Source organism: Mauremys reevesii, linkage group 5 (genome assembly GCF_016161935.1).
Source record: "Mauremys reevesii isolate NIE-2019 linkage group 5, ASM1616193v1, whole genome shotgun sequence".
Taxonomy (NCBI): Eukaryota; Metazoa; Chordata; order Testudines; family Geoemydidae; genus Mauremys; species Mauremys reevesii.
In genome coordinates this window covers 6,448,479-6,466,786 of record NC_052627.1, presented here as the reverse complement: position 1 = coordinate 6,466,786, position 18,308 = coordinate 6,448,479, and the positions used below count along the sequence as shown (strand labels likewise).

General features: G+C 43.7%; 1 long non-coding RNA gene across 1 annotated transcript in view; it reads right to left on the bottom strand.

The window, feature by feature from the left end:
• Window positions 1–344: 344 nt before the first annotated feature.
• LOC120407043 overlaps window positions 345–18,308 on the bottom strand; it is a 34,638-nt gene continuing 16,674 nt past the window's right edge. Inside the window, exons 2-4 of the long non-coding RNA XR_005599762.1 lie at window positions 8,550–8,649; window positions 2,089–2,244; window positions 345–443 (exon numbers count right to left, since the gene is read on the bottom strand). This is a non-coding gene — a long non-coding RNA (uncharacterized LOC120407043). The remainder of the gene's footprint in view (window positions 444–2,088; window positions 2,245–8,549; window positions 8,650–18,308) is intronic.

The following is an 18,308-nucleotide window of genomic DNA, read 5'->3' as shown; positions in this document are numbered from 1 at the left end:
TCCTGTGGAAGTCTGGGCCAACCCGGTGATGTAAAATTTTTCCCTTTTTGGGGTTTTCCAGCCAAATCGTTTCCTACACAATGATTTTCCTCCCCTTTTTTTAAAAAACTCCTTTTTCTGAAAACCAGAAGGAAATAAGTTCTGCATAAGTGTAGGTTAGAGTTTTGCTTTGCCTGCCAACCATTTCCCCCAGCTCTCAGCATTCTGAGGCCAGGGCTGGAGGAGCTAGCTATCGCTCCTGTGTGTCCTCGCCACAGAAGAAGTGGGGGGAGAGACAGTGATTGCTGACAGCAAGTCTTTGTTGAGGCCTTCTCTTTAAACTCTCAACTCTCTCAAGCACTCACATGGGTTTACAGGCATGGGCAATTCCTCTGTAAGGCAGCCGGAACAATAAAGACTTGTATACCTTTCCCAGTCTACAGTGGACAAGGCAGGTGGCAGTGCTGTGTAGATACAAAGACAACATTTAAAAAAAATAGAAGAAAGACTCAGATTTACTTGTCTAGAGAACAAAGCCTTTCAGCATGCACAATATTGAGTTTATTTGTACTCTGGGTCTCTTACCCTAAGGCCTAAAATAAGCTGCCAAGCATAGTGCTGCTGATTCTGTGCAACAGGAGTTCAGTTGTTAGCTAGGAAAGACGATTATTGCAGCAAGGATTCGGCAATAAGCAAATGGCAATATTACTAGCTGGGTGCTACCCTGTTCATGGAGCTCATCAATCTCATGCCGTGCTCAACCCTTTATCTGAGGTACTCATTGCAGTGGTATCTGAGCACCTCACAATCTCTAGTGTATTTGCCAAGGCTCCCATGAGGCAGGACAGTGCTATTATCCCCGCTGTACACGTGGGGGACCTGAGGCACAGAGATGCTAAGTGACTTGCCCAAAGTCACACAGCAAGTCAATGGTGGAACAGGGAATTGAACCTGGATCTCTGGCTAGCGGCCAAACCACTAGGGGATGCATATCACGTGTTACAGCTGCAGTGCAAGTCAGACCACAACATGGGAGCGAGTGCTGCACACGTGCTTTGACCAAACAGTGGAGGCACATGGAAACATGAGGACTAGACACATTTGTATTGGTCAAACAGGGCAGTATTAAGTTATTACTATTGCTTTGTACTGCTGTAGCACCTACAAGCTCCACTGCTGCTGTAGGAGGGGGAGATGTTTGGTAGCCCAGAGCCCAGAAACATGCCTAGACAGGGCCGATGAGAGGGAGGTAAGCTGGTACAAATTACTGAGGCCTGGCAGTCCAGAAGGGGGCCCGGGGCCCGGCTTCCCCGGCCCTGTTTAGCCAGTCCACCCTTGCTGGGGGGCCTGAAAAATTTCTCACCAGGGCCTGAACCCACTCTCAGCGGCCCTGTGTCTAGACCACTGCCTGCAGCTGGAATACCAATTGTTATGCTCAGGGCCGGCTCTAACATTTTTGCCCCCCCGAGTGTTGCGTTGCGCCGCCCAAGTCCCCGCCCCCCCAGCATGGTGCCACACCTCCCAAGCCTCCCCCCAGTGCTGCCCGGCCGAACCAAAAAAACCAAAAACAAACCCCGAGTGCCGCCCCGTCCCAAGGTGCCGCCCCAAGCACGTGCTTGGTAGGCTGGTGTCTGGAGCCGGCCCTGGTTATGCTCCTTGCTGAAAGCAGCTAGAAAGTTATGCTTCAGAAACAGCCTAAACAGGTCAGGGGGAAGGAGGGCAATGATGTCAGAGGAGTAAACATGACCCTGTGCCCTCCTGACTTGAGCTTTTTGCCAAAGCATGTGGTTTTGCAAGATGGAAAGTCTGGCAATAGTTAACTGTTGCAGTTGTATTTCACATAGGTTAACGGATGGGAAACTCCACTCTTAAGGCTGCTGAGCAGAAGTTAAACTGATGAACAAGCTCTGTAATACTAACAAATTGGGTATAAAAAAAAGGGGAAGAAATCTGAGCTCGGTGGATATTTGACCACTCAGACACCAAGTTCCCCTGCAGATGGATGGAATCCACTCGACTCCTAGATAAATATTAATCTGGGGTGCTCCACTAACTTAACAAACATGTCTAAGTGCTGGAGGTTAAAGTAGAAGCTTTGAGTAAAAGCACCTTTGTTTTCCTGGTTGCATCAACTACTGGCTGGACAGACTGTGTCCCCATAGATGTATTTCCTGCCACCACCTTTGCAAAGAGTAAAGTTTCCAAGAGCTTTGGGTTCAGCAAAATCCTGGGTAACACTGGATCAGAACCCCATTGTGCTAGGCCCTGTACAAATACATAAGGGGGAAAAAGACTTGGTGGTATAAGCTTTTTGGGGCAGGAGCTAAGTATAAGACAAGAGACAACAGGTGGATACAGCAAGGGAGCACAAGGAATCCATGACAATGCTGGTCAGCCTGGAAGGCATGGGAACAGCACACCAGCTGCCTGGCCAGTACTGGGGTTTTATAGGCATTGCAGCAGAGGAAGGATCTGAAATAGGACAGTGAGAATTGCAGCATTTAGCTCTGTGCTTTTCCTTCCATGACCCATTAGGCCCTTTGTGTCATTACCTGCAGTGTGGGTGATTTACCCTAAAGCATAAACATGCTGCATGCAGGATATTCCAGATAGTTTTAATTGCATTTCATATGAGCACACTTCTAGTCACCTTTCCTAGCCCCAGATGAATGACTGTCACTGCAAGCTCACACATGCACTACACAGCACTCCCAGTCCCTAGCAATGAGATTTCCAGGGGAAACCATTGGGCTTCTGCTCACCTCCTGCTGGAAAGCCTGTCGCTAGGCAGTTGGACTGAACACACATACTACCCAGCCCCACTGCTTAGCACAAGGAGCGGATGGACACTGCCATTGCTAATTGCTTTCAAGCATCTTTGGAAAGTCACCAGCTTGCTGGCAATTGATCCCAACGGATTCCCCAAAGCCATGAAGGCAGCTAGGATTAATTGACAGTAATTATTGCAGGTTGACCCCTTGCAGCATAACTGAGCGCTAGGTGCGTCAAGGCCATAAGGCATGCAACACCTCAAATAGATTTTGAACAGTAACATTTAGCTTGTATATAATGCTTTTCTACCAGTAGATCTCAAAGCTCTTTAAAAAGGGAGGTGATTATTACTGCAGTATAATCCTCTTCACAGGGATGCACTGTCCCAGCAACTAACAGAATAAGTATCAGAGGGGTAGCCATGTTAGTCTGGTTCTGTAAGAGCAGCAGAGTGTCCTGTGGCACCTTATAGACTAACAGATGTATTGGAGCATGAGCTTTCGTGGGTGAATACCCACTTCTTCAGATGCATGTCGTGGAAATTTCCAGAGGCAGGTATAAATATGCAAGCAAGAATCAGGCTAGAGATAACGAGGTTAGTTCAATCAGGGAGGATGAGGCCCTCTAGCAGTTGAGGTGTGAACACCAAGGGAGGAGAAACTGCTTTTGTAGTTGGCAAGCCATTCACAGTCTTTGTTTAATCCTGAGCTGATGGTGTCAAATTTGCAGATGAACTGAAGCTCAGCAGCTTCTCTTTGAAGTCTGGTCCTGAAGTTTTTTTTGCTGCAGGATGGCTACCTTTAAATCTGCTATTGTGTGGCCAGGGAGATTGAAGTGTTCTCCTACAGGTTTTTGTATATTGCCATTCCTAATATCTGATGTGTCCATTTATCCTTTTACATAGGGACTGTCCAGTTTGGACAATATACATAGCAGAGGGGCATTGCTGGCACATGGAGTATATTACATTGGTGGACGTGCAGGTGAATAAACCGGTGATGGTGTGGCTGGTCTGGTTAGGTCCTGTGATGGTGTCACTGGTGTAGATATGTGGGCAGAGTTGGCATTGAGGTTTATTGCATGGGTTGGTTCCTGAGTTAGAGTTACTATGGTGCGGTGTGCAGTTGCTGGTGAGAATATGCTTCAGGTTGGCAGGTTGTCTGTGGGCGAGGACTGGCCTGCCACCCAAGGCCTGTGAAAGTGAGGGATCATTGTCCAGGATGGGTTGTAGATCACTGATGATGCGCTGGAGAGGTTTTAGCTGGGGACTGTATGTGATGGCCAGTGGAGCTCTGTTTAGATGAGCAGTTTACAAATAGCTTATCTCACTCCTGGATAGGCCCATGGAGGAGGCATCATCTGCATCAGAACAGGAACTGAGCTTTCTACATCTGCGCCTGGCAACCAGAGCAGCTGTCAGCAGTGTGGTATGTGCAATTGGTGTGATAGTAGGAACGTAGCAGCAAGGCCTGATCCAAAGCCCATTGGAGTCAAGGGAAAGCCTCACTGACTCCAGTGCACTTCCTTCTTATAGTCTCTATGCACCACAGCTAAGGAGAGACTGGAAGCTGCTTTAGCGGGACAAACAGCCTGGGAGCACAGTGCAAGAACCTCAGAAGAGACCATGATACCCCTGAAAGCACCCCGACTTAGAATTGCCATCTTCATTAACGGCCTTTTCTTGTAGTCCCATTAGCCAGAACTCACTGAAATCAAAGGCAGGCTCTCCTGACTAAGATCTGAAGGATCAGGCCCTTACATAGCAGACAACGGTACAGAGGATATTTAAATTTCAGACAGTCTCCTGAAAGCTGTCCCAGATCAGTGAAAGGACATTATTGTTATTCACATTGTGTGTATTAAATAGCAAAACAAATGTTTCACTAATTTTGTTTGTTTTTTGGGGGGGCGTTGGGGGAGGATAATTTGTAATAGTCATTTCAGTATTACACTATCACTGCTACAATATACATCTGCTTAGATTCAGCAAGAGCATCTCCCATATTAAATATTAGACTGATACTTGTGTCTGACAGTGCATTACATGGGGCTGAATTCCTTGATCACCACCATTAAGTTGGTACTTCTGATAGTTAAAATAATGACATGAGTAATTAACCCTCATGCCTCATAGCATAAGCTGATCAACTCTGAGGATGAGGTGAACAGTGCGCAATTTGCTAAACACATGAGGTTGTTTCCCCTTCCATGGGGAGGGGATTAGGTATTGGGCACTAGTAGAGACAGGGCAGATAAGGTAATTTTTTTTTTATGGGGTCAGCTTCTGCAAGCTTTCAAACTTACACAGGAGTTTCTTCAGCTCTGTGTAAGCGCAAAAGCTTGTCTTTCACCAACAGACGTTGGCCCTATACAAGATGTACCCTCCGCCCCCCTCAGTTCCTCGAATATCCTGGGAACACCACAGCTACAACAGTGCAAACAACTATTAAAGGCGGACTGGCCAGGCCGTAAGGTGCCTAGAGCACTGACCTTGGAGTCAAACACTGGTTGTTTTCCTGGTTCGACCACTGACCTGCTGTGTGACGTCATGCCTCTGTTTCATAAGCCACTCTTTGTCGGTCTTGCCTAGCCAACTGAAAGCTGTTTGGGTACTACACTGTACAGTGCCAGGCACAAGGTGCTTCTACAGTACAGACATATTGCTAGGTCATAGAATCTCAGGGTTGGAAGGGACCTCAGGCGGTCATCTAGTCTAACCCCCTGCTCAAAGCAGGACCAATCCCCATTGGTCTGGAGCAGCAAACTGCGGCCAGAGGGAGCTGCGATTGGCCAAACCTGCAGGTGTGGCAAGTAAACAAACCAGCCCAGCCTGCCAGGGGGCTTACCCTGGTGGGCTGAGTGCCAAACATTGCCAATCCTTGGTCTAACCCATAGAATCTCAGGGTTGGAAGGGACCTCAGGAGGTCATCCAGTCCAACCCCCTGCTCAAAGCAGGACCAATCCCCAGCTAAATCCCCATGGCTCCAATCAACCTGGCCACCCAGGTCAGGTCTACCTGGGTACAAACAGTGCAATAAACAGAAACTTAATTTGAGTAAGTGAAATGACCGAATTTCCACTTCAGGGCCCCAATCCCACAAAGCACTTCAGCACATGTTTAACATGAGTGGCTGCCAAACCCAAGTGCTCAAAAATCTTGAGACAGCCCCTCCCCTAAATCCTGGGGTTTAATTTTTAACTGAATACATATTGGTACTATATTTTCTTCTAGGTTTTCTCTGGAGCCGTGAGGGCTAGAAGCATACTTTATAAAATACAACCAATGATTCTCTCCATCACATGACTCCTGGAGATAGAGCTTTAAGGAAAAAAGCCACTAAGGATGACATCATCCCTGCTCAGACCCCTTAGTGACACGTAGAAGCACTATAATGGGATGGAGGAAAATAGTTGTACAGCAACCTCCCAAAGCTAGGTCCCCAGTGTAAGTAATGGGCACCTCATTTTAGCAGCTCAGCCCAGATTCTCATCTTAAAGATCACAAGACTCACTATAATCTCATGAAAGCTGGCAATGCAAAAGGACAAATGTAATTTTGTACTAATGAACATGCTCTCTCCTAGTATCAATGTAAAGACCACCACAGGTATGACAGGAGTATCAAAATAGTCACATCGGAATGGGTCTTATATTCTGAAAAAACACACAGCAAAAGCTCCAGTTCTGTCATTTTCTCTGCATTTCCATGTATGTAAGCATTAGTGAGACTTGGCAGGGGGTAAGGAAGAAGAAAAAAAACTAGATGTAATGAAATCAATGTGAGTTTTGCCATCGACTTCAGTGGGGCCAGGATTTCACCCTGGGTCTTAATGCAGATCATTATATGCAGTAAATGGATACCTTGCATCTTTGATTTTCCATGAAAAAAAAAATACACACGCTTTTGTATAGTTTCCAAAGTGACTTGTAATTCCTGAATAATTTTCTTCCCACCAATTTAATGGGAAATAATGTCATAGGCGCTAAGCCAAAGTCATCAGTTTGCACACAATGCAGATGGTTTGGCCCTGTTACTGGAGTTTAGGGACTGAGACGGTTGCTGGCTGATTTGCAAATGGATTTCCACTCTTAAAAAGCCACATTTTCTTTTGCAGCTGAAAAGATGAAGCCATATGTTGCTGCACTAATACTTTACAGTGTCAGGTACCTATAACTGGTACTGTGGGAGAACTGTTCTTTTCAATCTGAGGTTTTGCACAGGAGCAGCCTACCAAACCAACCAAAGAGTTTTTTTATTAATACAAAGATTCTGTTCCTTATTGTTTTATTCCATGTAGTATGATATGGTTCCTTTGAGGATCTTGATTTAAGGTATTACTGTCTGGAATATCCACATTCTAATACCCAGTATGTTTTTATAGAGCTAGAAAAATTCTGATGGTATTAACATAAATACATTGAAGAGGTCTAACGTGGAATATTTCCTAGTCTGTGTCTTTCTATTGTAATAGCCCCATGGAGTCAGATAGATATGTTAATTATATTGCTTTTCAAGTCAAGTGCCATGTATTATTACTATTACTTATAGGGCTAGATCCTGCAAGGTGCTGAGTTTACTGGCCCCACCCTTCACCAGCAAAGCACTTCACCACAAGCATGCTATTCACTCTGCATGGGAAATGGTTTTCCCATCCAGTGAGAATTTCCCATTCCCAGATCAGGACAAACACAAAAAAAAAATCTCAAAACTTTTCAGACTGAAAACATGAATAAACCTACAGTCATTGTTGGAGACTAGGATTAAGCAGCATTTTTGTGCTGACTGGAGAGCCAGGCCCCTTGGATCATCCACTCTAGATGCTGCTCCTAGATACAGGGACAGAACCCCAAACAGCTTCATCCTCCATCCCTCACTGGGGAAGACGGACTAGGACCTATTCCCTGTGAGCAACTGTGAAACGAGGCTGCGTTGTATGTACCCAAACTGATTAGACTGAGCAGCCTTTCCCCTTCTTGAAGGGAGCAGAGGTGTTCGTTGCTGAAAGGCCCAACTCACCCACCCAAACCTATGGCACAATCTGGTGACAAGCCATTTTATAGTCTCTCTTTTTTGGGGAGGGGTGGGCGGGGATTATGGCACAAGTGATGGGAATGTAAACGCTCCCTGGGAGCAGCTGAGTGCTTAGTTACAGTCACTGAGCAAAGGAAAGTTTCAGGCCAGATCCTCCTCAGGTGTAAAGCAGTGGAACTTCACTCTACTGAAGTCAATGAATGATGCAGATGCCAATACTAAAATATCTGGTTCTTATATAGCCCTTTTCATTAGCAGATCTTCAAGCACTTCACGATCTTTAATGTACAACAACGGAGACTGAATCAGTCACAATAAGACAGTCCCTAGTTTATTTCAAGATCATCTAAGAAGATCAAGGGCTGGTTATAGACTGTTTATCTAGAAGACTGCCCTCTGGTTTCCACCAACTCATTTGCAGAGAGTGGGAAGACACCCATCCCTCTCTCCGCTTTCTGTTCCCCTCATTTGCCCTTCAATTCCTTCCTTTTTCTAACCCTCCTAGTTCTCTAATCTCACTTGATGTACAAGCAATTCCATTTGTGTTCCACAGTTTACTTTCCTTTATGGAGTTTGCTCCAAAGGTTAGGGACAAGGACAAAAAATAAGAGCTCTGGACAATAAATGATTCATTTACATGTGGGCAGCTTAAGAATAAAGTTTCATGATGGTACAATATCTCCTCTACAGAGCTGCAATTACTACGGTTTGTATTGCATTACGCTGTGCATTTGAATTAATGAAATACAGGCCTGTGCAAACCCACCTTCAGCACTAATACTTTGATCGATATGTTGAAAAAGCAATCCTCCAGAAGACAAGCAAGCAAAGGATCCAAATGAATCTGTGCTTCTCTATGACATTCACTGAAATAGATAACAAATGACCAGATATAGCTTCAGGGCACATCTTAACTAAACCACCTTTAAAAACAAGAAGGGATTTGGTTTACATTTAGAATCAGCTCCGAGGCCTCTAGCCATCCATATCTGAGAACTAAGAATCAAATTCAATCGCAGGAAATTTCTTGATATATTTGCTTGTGTCACTAGTTAAGTTCATTTTCCATTGCAAACAGCGAGGTGCTCCCTAGTTAGAAAGGAGAGGTATAAATCACCAGGCCAGTTTAAGGCCATGATTCAGCAAACCTCCCTGGTCAGCACAGCACTTAAATACCAGTAAAGCTAAGTGAATGCTTAAATGCTTTACTGAATAGGGATGGACTTAAGCAGGTATGCAAGTGTTGTGGAATGGGGCCCTGGCTCAGTGAAATCTATAATTAAATAGTTTTTGCTGGTTAATCAATCAATTTAAAATACATCTGATACTTTCATGCTAACAGTGATCTTGATTTTTTACTTCAAGTTTAAGTTAGATTTTGAGCATTAACTCCATTTTATAGTATTCTCTTGAGAGAGAGAGAGAGAGAGAGACTGATTTAGAGAAATTATTAGACTAAAAAGTGTTTGTGCTATTACATGCTGTGTGCATATACCCCACTTTCCCCTGCCTCCCCCGTGCTGACTGCTAGAATAGAAGTCCAGTGGGTTTGTCTTATGACCCAGTTCTCATTAAGCAACCCATGCCCTTATAAAAGCACAGTAACTCATTCAACATCAGTTCTTTCACAAAAGCCACAGTCCCAGAAATGGATTTGTTTTGTGTTTCTTTCAGAATACCCCTCAGATGATATTCTGCACTACTCCATAAAGTTTAATTGGTCAATAATTAGCCTCTACCTCCTCACCTGTCGTAAGTGCTAGCCCTAACAATAGTAGCATTCTCCCATGGAAGTCCCTTGAGATCCTTCAATAATTTCATGCATCAATAATACTTCATTGAAAACAAACAGACTTAAAACAGCTCCAAGGTTTCATGTTTTTCTGTAGCCAGGGAACAGTCAAGGAGCCCTACATGTACTGATTTATGGCCAGGCTGCCTAGCGACCCTTCTAATTACATCATTTCATTAGTGTATCCCCAGACGGCCCACATTTCCTTCAGGGTGACAGAGCATACGTGCTCAGCTAGTCTGACTGGAGAGGTGTGACTAACGGAGGCAATGAAACCTAACGGTGTGGAACCTAGAGAATATAAATAAAGGCTAAGGTTAATTTAAGTGTTTTGGGTGAGAGGCATGGCCATCAGCTTGTGATTCTGTATGAGGAGACTAGGATTTGTTTTGGTGAGGTTGCTCTGTCACCTATTTTAGGTGACAGTAGAACACCTCTTGGACTCCCCATTATGGGCCAGATCTGCCACTACCCTTAGACATGCTGAACAGTATTTGCAATAACTCTTTGCTGTGCGGAGATTGTTCACTGTGAAGACAGGCCTCCTGTCCTGCCTCCCTGCTTCCTTCAGGTCCCATGGAGACCATGTACATCTGAGGCAAGAAGGGGGCAAAGCTAGGCAAGCCTTTGTCTCATCTCTGGCACTGTGAGGGCTACAGAGAAATCTCATAGCTCCTGCTTGTATCATCATCTACTTGCAACGTCCTCTCTGCAGCCAGGACCCTCGAATTAAAGAAGAAAGTGGGAATCCCTGGCAATCCAGCTTTATGAGAGCCAGAGTCCTGAGCTGAAATGGATGCATGGGTCTTTCAGGCTCCCCACTTCCCTGGTTCATGGACAGGTCCTGCAGCTTATTCCTATTCCATTTGGAGGGATAATCTTCAGTCTCCCCTGCTCCCCCCCACTCCCAGCCTTACTGGTGACACCTCTCCATTGCTCCTAATGTACAATGGGATAGAGAAGAACTGATACATGGCTCCTGCCTGTGTCAGGGTTATGAGCAGAGTGCTATGAATAATTGGTTCCGTTGTATTGGGGGGCAAGGGGGAGTTCAGCCACTGGACCAGAAAAAAAGTTGTTTTGGATCAAACTGATTTCATTTTCCTCTACAAAATGAAAATAAAGAGACATTTATTCTTTTTTCAGGTGTTTTTACCTTTAAAGCATAGCAAAGTTACATAACATTTTAGTGAAAAACTTGAAATATTTTATACTGAAAGTGGCAAAATGAAATGTTTCAATTTCAAAATTTGTTTCTCCACTGTTACTCAGCCAAAATTTTCCAGATTTGACTCAAATTCAGACTTTTTTTCAATTAAAGTTTCTTCCCAGGGAAAAAAAAAACATTCTCTCTGCATGTGGGGGGGGGGAGGAAGAGAGAAATAAAAAAAACCCAGCTCTAGTTATGAGGCCCTACTCAGTAAAAAAAAGTGGTATAAAGTGCATGACAGATCAGTAGATTAAGTAAACCATAAACACCAGGCACCCAGCCCAGTGCAGCTTCCCTCAGGCTAAAGTTCACTTTGACATGGGAAAAATGCAGCCATTGGTACATGTAAATCCAAAGAATGGCAGCTTCAAGAGTCCAGGTGGACAGGGAACATGCTGAGTGAAGAGGGAATACTGAGATTTTAGCAGCAAACCTCTAACGAGTGCTGTTAAGCATGTGGAAATGGTGAATCTTTTCTGTCTTAACGTGGGAAACTGAGTATACTTTCACGGTGACTGGAAAGATACCTGAGCAAGACTCTCTCAATTTTGATTCCCTACTCCAAAGGGGACTCCAGTATGTACACCTCACAACTCATTAGAAAAATGGGTTAACATTGCAAAGTCACTTATTGGTTCCTAACTTCATTCTCAAAACAGTTGAACTGTTGTTGCTGAAACCAGAGGCGGAGACCATGGAAGACTTCAGAGAGAACAGTTAAAATTTAATAAAGTTAAAACAACTGAACACAGGGTTTATAAAGGGAAAAAACTATGTGACTTCCTTAAATTTAGGTGTTGCCTTCAGTTCCCCCGTAAAATATAGATCTACATATAATGTACTATGTTTTTCAGTGTGCATATCTTAGGTTATTTTTACATATACAGACACACACGTTACTTGCATTCAGTTCAGATTTATTTTGCCTTAAATTCAACTGCAGACATCCTACTCAATACTAGGAAAGTTTTCCCTAAGTTTGTCATTAAACAAGAATGCAGAGGATTGGGTTTTTTTTTAAAATAGCATGCCAAAACAAACAGAAGAATGATAACATACTCCCATTATGATCCATTCTGCAATCGCAGTGCAGAGAGAATAGCAAACTTACTTCAAAATTACTTTAACTGAAATCATTACATCTCATAATTTATTGAATTCTCAGAAACTCAAAATACTGAAATTTATATACTATCTGCAATTGCAAGATGACAAATACCATAAGATATACAAAAACTAAATTACCTGTGAAAACAATTATGCCATCCTTGGGTTGCAGGGGCCTTTGGTATTGGTGGCATCTTGATTTCTGCCATTCTTTGCTTTTGGCATGCACTTTAGACCAAAGCATTTCAATCCTTAGGTGGCTAAAGTCCTTGGACTCAGTACAGGATAAATGTAGTGATCTGCGTTATACATTAAATTGTCTGACATTTTAGTCAGGATGATGCAAAAGGCTTAGGTGCATCAAAGAGCAAAGTCTCGCACTATGGCACCAGTCATAGGAACGGCCATACTGTAACAGACCTAATATCCACCTGCTCCAGGACTGTCTCCAACAGCAGCACCAGATGCTTCAGAGAAAGCTGCAAGAAACCATGCAATAGGCAGATGTGGATAATTCATCCCTCCCATATGAGGGGCATAAAGATCATCCCAATTTCAATTAGATATTGGTTTCAACCCTTAAACTTGAGGTTCTCTCTCCCCATACCCACTTTGTTGTTAATTTTAACTCTGGATATTGTTATCCATCTAAATATTCTATCCTTTGATTATTGCTAATTCCATGAGGTCAGTGGAAGCCTGTGGCAAAGTTCAGCAGGAAAACAGTGCATTGTGAAAAAAGTATTTGTTTTTATGGATTTTGAATTTTCCACATTTCAGTTTAATTGAATGTCCCCTTGTGTTATCTGACAAAGCTCCTGATCTTCCTTCTCTATATCATTTATTATCCTATTTCTGGTTTTACTTTGACTACAGTGGTTCATTGAGCGGAAGTCTTCACTAGGTTGTCCATGATGCCCAGGTCCCTTTCCTGGGTTGACAGTTTATTTAAGGTAAATAATTCAAATGTTTCCTTCCAACATGCATTACTTTGCATTTATCAACACAGAACTTCCTATTAAGTTGTGTTGCTCATTCACCTACCTTTATTAAGTTCCTGTGAAGTTCTTCAGGCTCTGTACATGACTAAGCTTAGTCTGATCTGACTATTTTGCTACCTTATTTCTTACCCCCTTCCTTACCAGAGGGTTAATATACATTTTAAACCACACTGCATCTAATACAAGCTTTTGATGCACCCAGCTGTTAACCTTTTGCCATGCTGACAAAGTCAACCATTTAATCCCATTCTTGTCTTTTAGTCAGATCCCACAACTGGATCAATGCTTGTAGATCCTTGTGCCTGTGCAGAGTCCCATTGGTTTAAAGAGGATTCCATATATGCATAAGCACCAGCATCCGGACCCATATCAGCTAGATTACATATTGTAGGCTATTGGTCACATGGCTCTGGATGTGAGTGGGCAAGGTCCTTTTCAGTTTTCTTTACTAGTTAACGAAGAAATCCTTACCTTTGGTTCCCAATGCAGCTGGGTGAACTGTTACATTGCAAAATAACTAGTTTGGTATGTTACAGGGGCTAGGCGGCTGGCCTGGCACCATGGAGACCTGTGTCTATTCCCTGCTCTGGCAGTGTGACCTCGAACAAGTTCTTCCACTGCTAGTTACCTTCCCCATCCTTTGCTCTATTTAGATTGCAAGCTCTGCAAGGGCGGATTATGTATTTTTCCAACATTTAGTACAAAGGACCTTGACTTTAGTTTGATCCTCTAGACTCTACTGTAATTAACACAAGAAGCAGCATGAATAATGATGGGGATTGTCAAATAGTTAATTTGAAAAAGACATTGTGAAATGCATCAAAGAAGTTATTCAGCTGGCTCCAGCTATTCTTCTGGCATCTGGCTTCTGATGGCATGCTCCAGAGGTCAAGCACATCCATCCACCATCCAGGTGATGGAGAGGGCAGTCCAGAACCATATGGCATGCTACCTGATCTGGAGATCAAGGAGCTCCAGAAACCCCAACAGTAAGGACGTAAGTTAAACTGCCCACGACCACAACATATCCTGTTGTAACAAAGAAGGCTCTTTCAGATCAGAATAGCCACATGAGAGGCATGCAAGAGCTGACCCAGAGAGGTTAGGAGATGCAGACCTGAGCTGTCTATCTGCCAAGAAGTGAACCATTGAGCCAAGATCTAGTCCCACACCACCTGTTGCTGCAGCTCCTTAGAAAGGTCATGCCTGATATACTGAGAGAAGCAACTATTTCAGAAAAGAGGTGTCTTGGCTTTAGTCAGCATTTGATGCTGCTTCAAGATGAAATTGTGAAGTCAGCTGTCTTGATAGTTGGCTGTGCCTAGTAGTGCAGCCACAGCCAGGCCTTCACACCTAATCCCTGGAAGCAACTGCCTGGCTGGCAGTGGTCTAGTTACTGATAACGTTAGATTCTTAACTAATCAGATAAAATTCATTTCACCATTTCTCTGATTCCTTCACCTCAGGTAGGTCAGTGACAGACAGGTCAGTTTAACTTTCTGGCTCTCCCACACTACACTCCGTGTTCTATTTGGATCTACAACACTGCAGGGGAATATTCATTGCAATGATTTACAATTTCATAAGAATATTTCTGTGTTCATATTCAATTTTATATGAGTTGGGTTTATTACAAAACATAAATCTGGGGCCTACATGACCTGACAAGCTACCTTAGCATAACTATGGAATTTAGTCAGCCCCTAACTCTATGTATTTGAATAAGGGTTAACATTTTCTAAAAAATGTAATATAGCACGTGTCCAAAACAAAACAGTAATGACAAAGCAATTTGGTACTGTGCCAACCTGTGTGTTGGCTGAACACAAAAAAGTTTCATGCTGTATACATCATTGACCCATGAGAGAAGATCACCCCTCTATCAAATGCATGAATAGTGTTCCCTTCAATGCCATGTCCAAATTGTCAAGAGACAGATGTTTTCTGAAAGATCTAAGTCATTCATTTTGCTCCTCAGAAATGTGTTACCATTGAATGACCTGTCTTTGTTTAGTCAGCTCTGCCATTGGCTACAATTCCTAAGACATTCCAGATCAGCCCCCTGCCAAGTTTACATGAGCAAATCCAAAGTGTTCCTAGATGACACTGTTTATGTGTTGGTATCTCATAACGGTGTAAGTGGTGCTTAGCATGTGGTTATTGATTGTGCAAAGAGCTCTTTATATTAACTCTGAACAAAGGAAGCCAGTTGCAGGGCACAACAGCAAGATTTACAGGTCTACAACACAGGAAATCAATGCTACAGCAATATTTATGGGCAACTCCTTTTTAATTCCCAATTGTACCAATGGCCTGCTGTTTGACCTTTGGCAAGTCACTCCCCATGCCTGAGCTTAGTCCCTCTGTAAGATGGGGACAGTGGTACCGACCTCTTTTGTAAAGTACTTTGGTAGCTACTGGTGAAAAGCAGAAGATAACAGCTAGGGATTACTGTATTATTACACAGTCATGTCTTGTTAACAAGGATCATGGGGTATAGCATCCAGCCCTTTGAAGAGGGAACTCTGTGCTATTCACTAACTCCTCTTAATGGAAAGGGAATTAAGAGATTCTTTCCCTTCTCAGAGCACTGCTGATGACTGCCAGGCTGAAATCAATCTTAAGGCCTGGCTGGACTCCAAAGATTTCAGGAGTTCAAAGAGCATGTTAGGACTCCAATTCTGCAGACACTTATGCATGTGTAGGGTCAGTATTTAACTCCATGTGCTCAGTATAACCATTCCACACGAAAAAACCTGAGGATTAAAACTTCAAGAACCCTTGCTCACTGAAAGCTTCCCCCTCACCCCACATTGAGGAGTTTGCCGGTCCACTGCTCCAGATAAAATTTGTAAAGCACTTCTGTTAAGAGCTGCACACCAGATACCAGCTGCAGTGAACACCAACCAACCAAGACAACTTTACAGAAACAAGGTGGGTGAGGTGACCTATTTTATTGGGCTGACTTCTGCTGGTAAGAGACAAGCTTTCGAGTCACACAGAGGTCTTCCTTGCGTCTACACAGATGTCCTCAGGTCTGTGTGGCGTGAAAGCTTGTCTCACCCACAGAAGTCAGTCCAATAAAATATATTACTTCACCTACCTTGTCTTGAATACCCTGGGACCAACACAACTTTATTGAACCTATTGATTTATGAATGCTACACACTATGGGCTAGAGTCCTAAAAGGACTTGTGGTAGTTAAGCACCTAAATCTCAGAATCAGGCCCCACTGGGATTCACAAAGCACCCATTCACCTGCCACCTACATTTGCTTGGTGTCTAAATGTTTGGAATAAATGGTCCCTGGGCGTCTATGTTTCTGCCTCTGCCCATGTGCACTGCAGCCCCAAGCCAGGAATCCAGGTAAGGTCCAGAGCAGTACAACTGGGGAAAGATGGGCATTCCTTCATTGCCTATGGGGTCCAAGCCAGTAGGTAGGATCTGAGCTTGCCTACTGGATCAGGGCCCCCTCTAGAGGAGCTTACACAGAATGACCAAGGCAGGAGTTGCCTCTTAGCCCAGCCATTGGGACACTTAGCTGGGATACAGAACTGCCCCCCCCCAAGTCCAAGTCCCCCCTCCACCTGAGGAGAAAATGGATTTGAACATGGACCTACTCTGTCCAGTGAGTCTCTTGCCATTTAGGCTAAGGGATATGCTGATGTGGGGGGGAGTCCCCTCAGTCTCATGTTTAAGCTGTTCCATTCTGAAATAACTTTAAAAAGTAGTAATGAGAGCAGGGGGACCTTCCACGTGTGGGCTCTAGCCACCAGGGTGCTTTCTCTGGCCAATGATTCTTTCATTATTTACCCAAAGTGCTGAGACAGCTCAGGCACCTGATCTCGACAGAGGGTTTATATCAGACATTCCCAAGCAGAGGGAGGAGGCTCCCTGCAGCCTGGATTTAGGCACCTTTCAGAAGGGGGGAGAGTTCTCATACCCCTTGGCTTGGCACTATTGCATTGGCTACTTTAAGCAAGAAGCTGCCCAGTGTGCTGGCTTCTATGAATCCCATTCTGAGTCACCCATCTCTCCCCATTCATTGTACACAGAGCCAAGGTGCCAGACTCAGGCCATGTGAATCCCAGTGATTTTTCTTGGTGCCTAAATTTGGGTGTGACTATACTTGCATCACCCTCACCTATTTTGGGGGAACTCTAGCTGTGTGTGCCAGTAGATGGCATATTTTTAGCCAACTGTCTACATGCACAGAGTGCTATACACAAGAGATGTCTCTAACAGTGACTTTTAGAGGAATGGACAAGTCAGAAAATCAGTACTGTTTCAAATAGAAATGTAGGTCATTGTATACTTTTGCAGGTTTTTTATGAAGGGCTGAGATTCCCAGTAAAGAAATTAGATGTTTAAACTGGGGACACCTTCAAAAAAAGCAGGCAGTCCAAATTTAGCTCTGATCAATCAATTTGGGTGCCTTGTGCATTCAGATCACAACAGATGGAAGCAAATAAGCAAAACTTGTTCTGATTCCTGGAGAGAGGCTTGTTACCAATTACTGGCAATGAAAAGTGTTCTACTTGGAATGAATTCTGATTTCATAGAATGGTAGACTATTAGGGTTAGAAGTGACCTCAGGAGGTCATCTAGTCCAACCCCCTGCTCAAAGCAGGACCAATGCCCAGATAGATTTTTGTCCCAGTTCCCTAAATGGTCCCTTCAAGGATTGAACTTACAACCAATGCTCAAACCACTGAGCTATCCCTCATGTTATGAGTTTCTTCTGTGATGCCATTGTAATGATGCATGGCTGCCTACATCAAAACAGAAAAAACCTGCCACATCACAAGAATCTACTGTTTGGAACAGGAACTTCAAAATTGGATAACAGGAGAGTCATGAGGGGTCTTTTGCTGTTGTCTTATGATCCTGCCTCAAGTGCAGCAGAGACTGGAATGCATGTAGTGACTGAAGTAGAGGGTTGATACCTATTTTGTGATGGTAAGCAAAGTCTTGAGTGTGGTTCACTGGTTGTATGTTCCTCATTCTCTGGATACCCAAGTTGGGGCACCTGATGTCTCACTTTCAGAAATGCTGTGTATTCACAACTAGAGCTCTGCAGACAACGGTTAGTTTGCGAACAAGTATGAAAAACATCAGCAACAGGTGGAACTGAACCTGAATAAGAAGAGTTTCAGCAATTGAAATTGAAAACATTCCATTTGGGGCTAAAAATACACATCAGACCCAAAATATTATGTTTTCATATTTTTAAAGGATTAGAGTCACACACTGGCTGGACAAGGAGATGGTGGAAGAGGTCATTCTGAGTGGCAATATATAGTCATTCATAATACCAAAAAGTGAGAACTTTAGCCTGGTGATGAAGGCATTCGCCAAGCACATGAGAGTTCCTGGTCTACTTACACTACTTAAAGAGTAGAACAGATTCAACA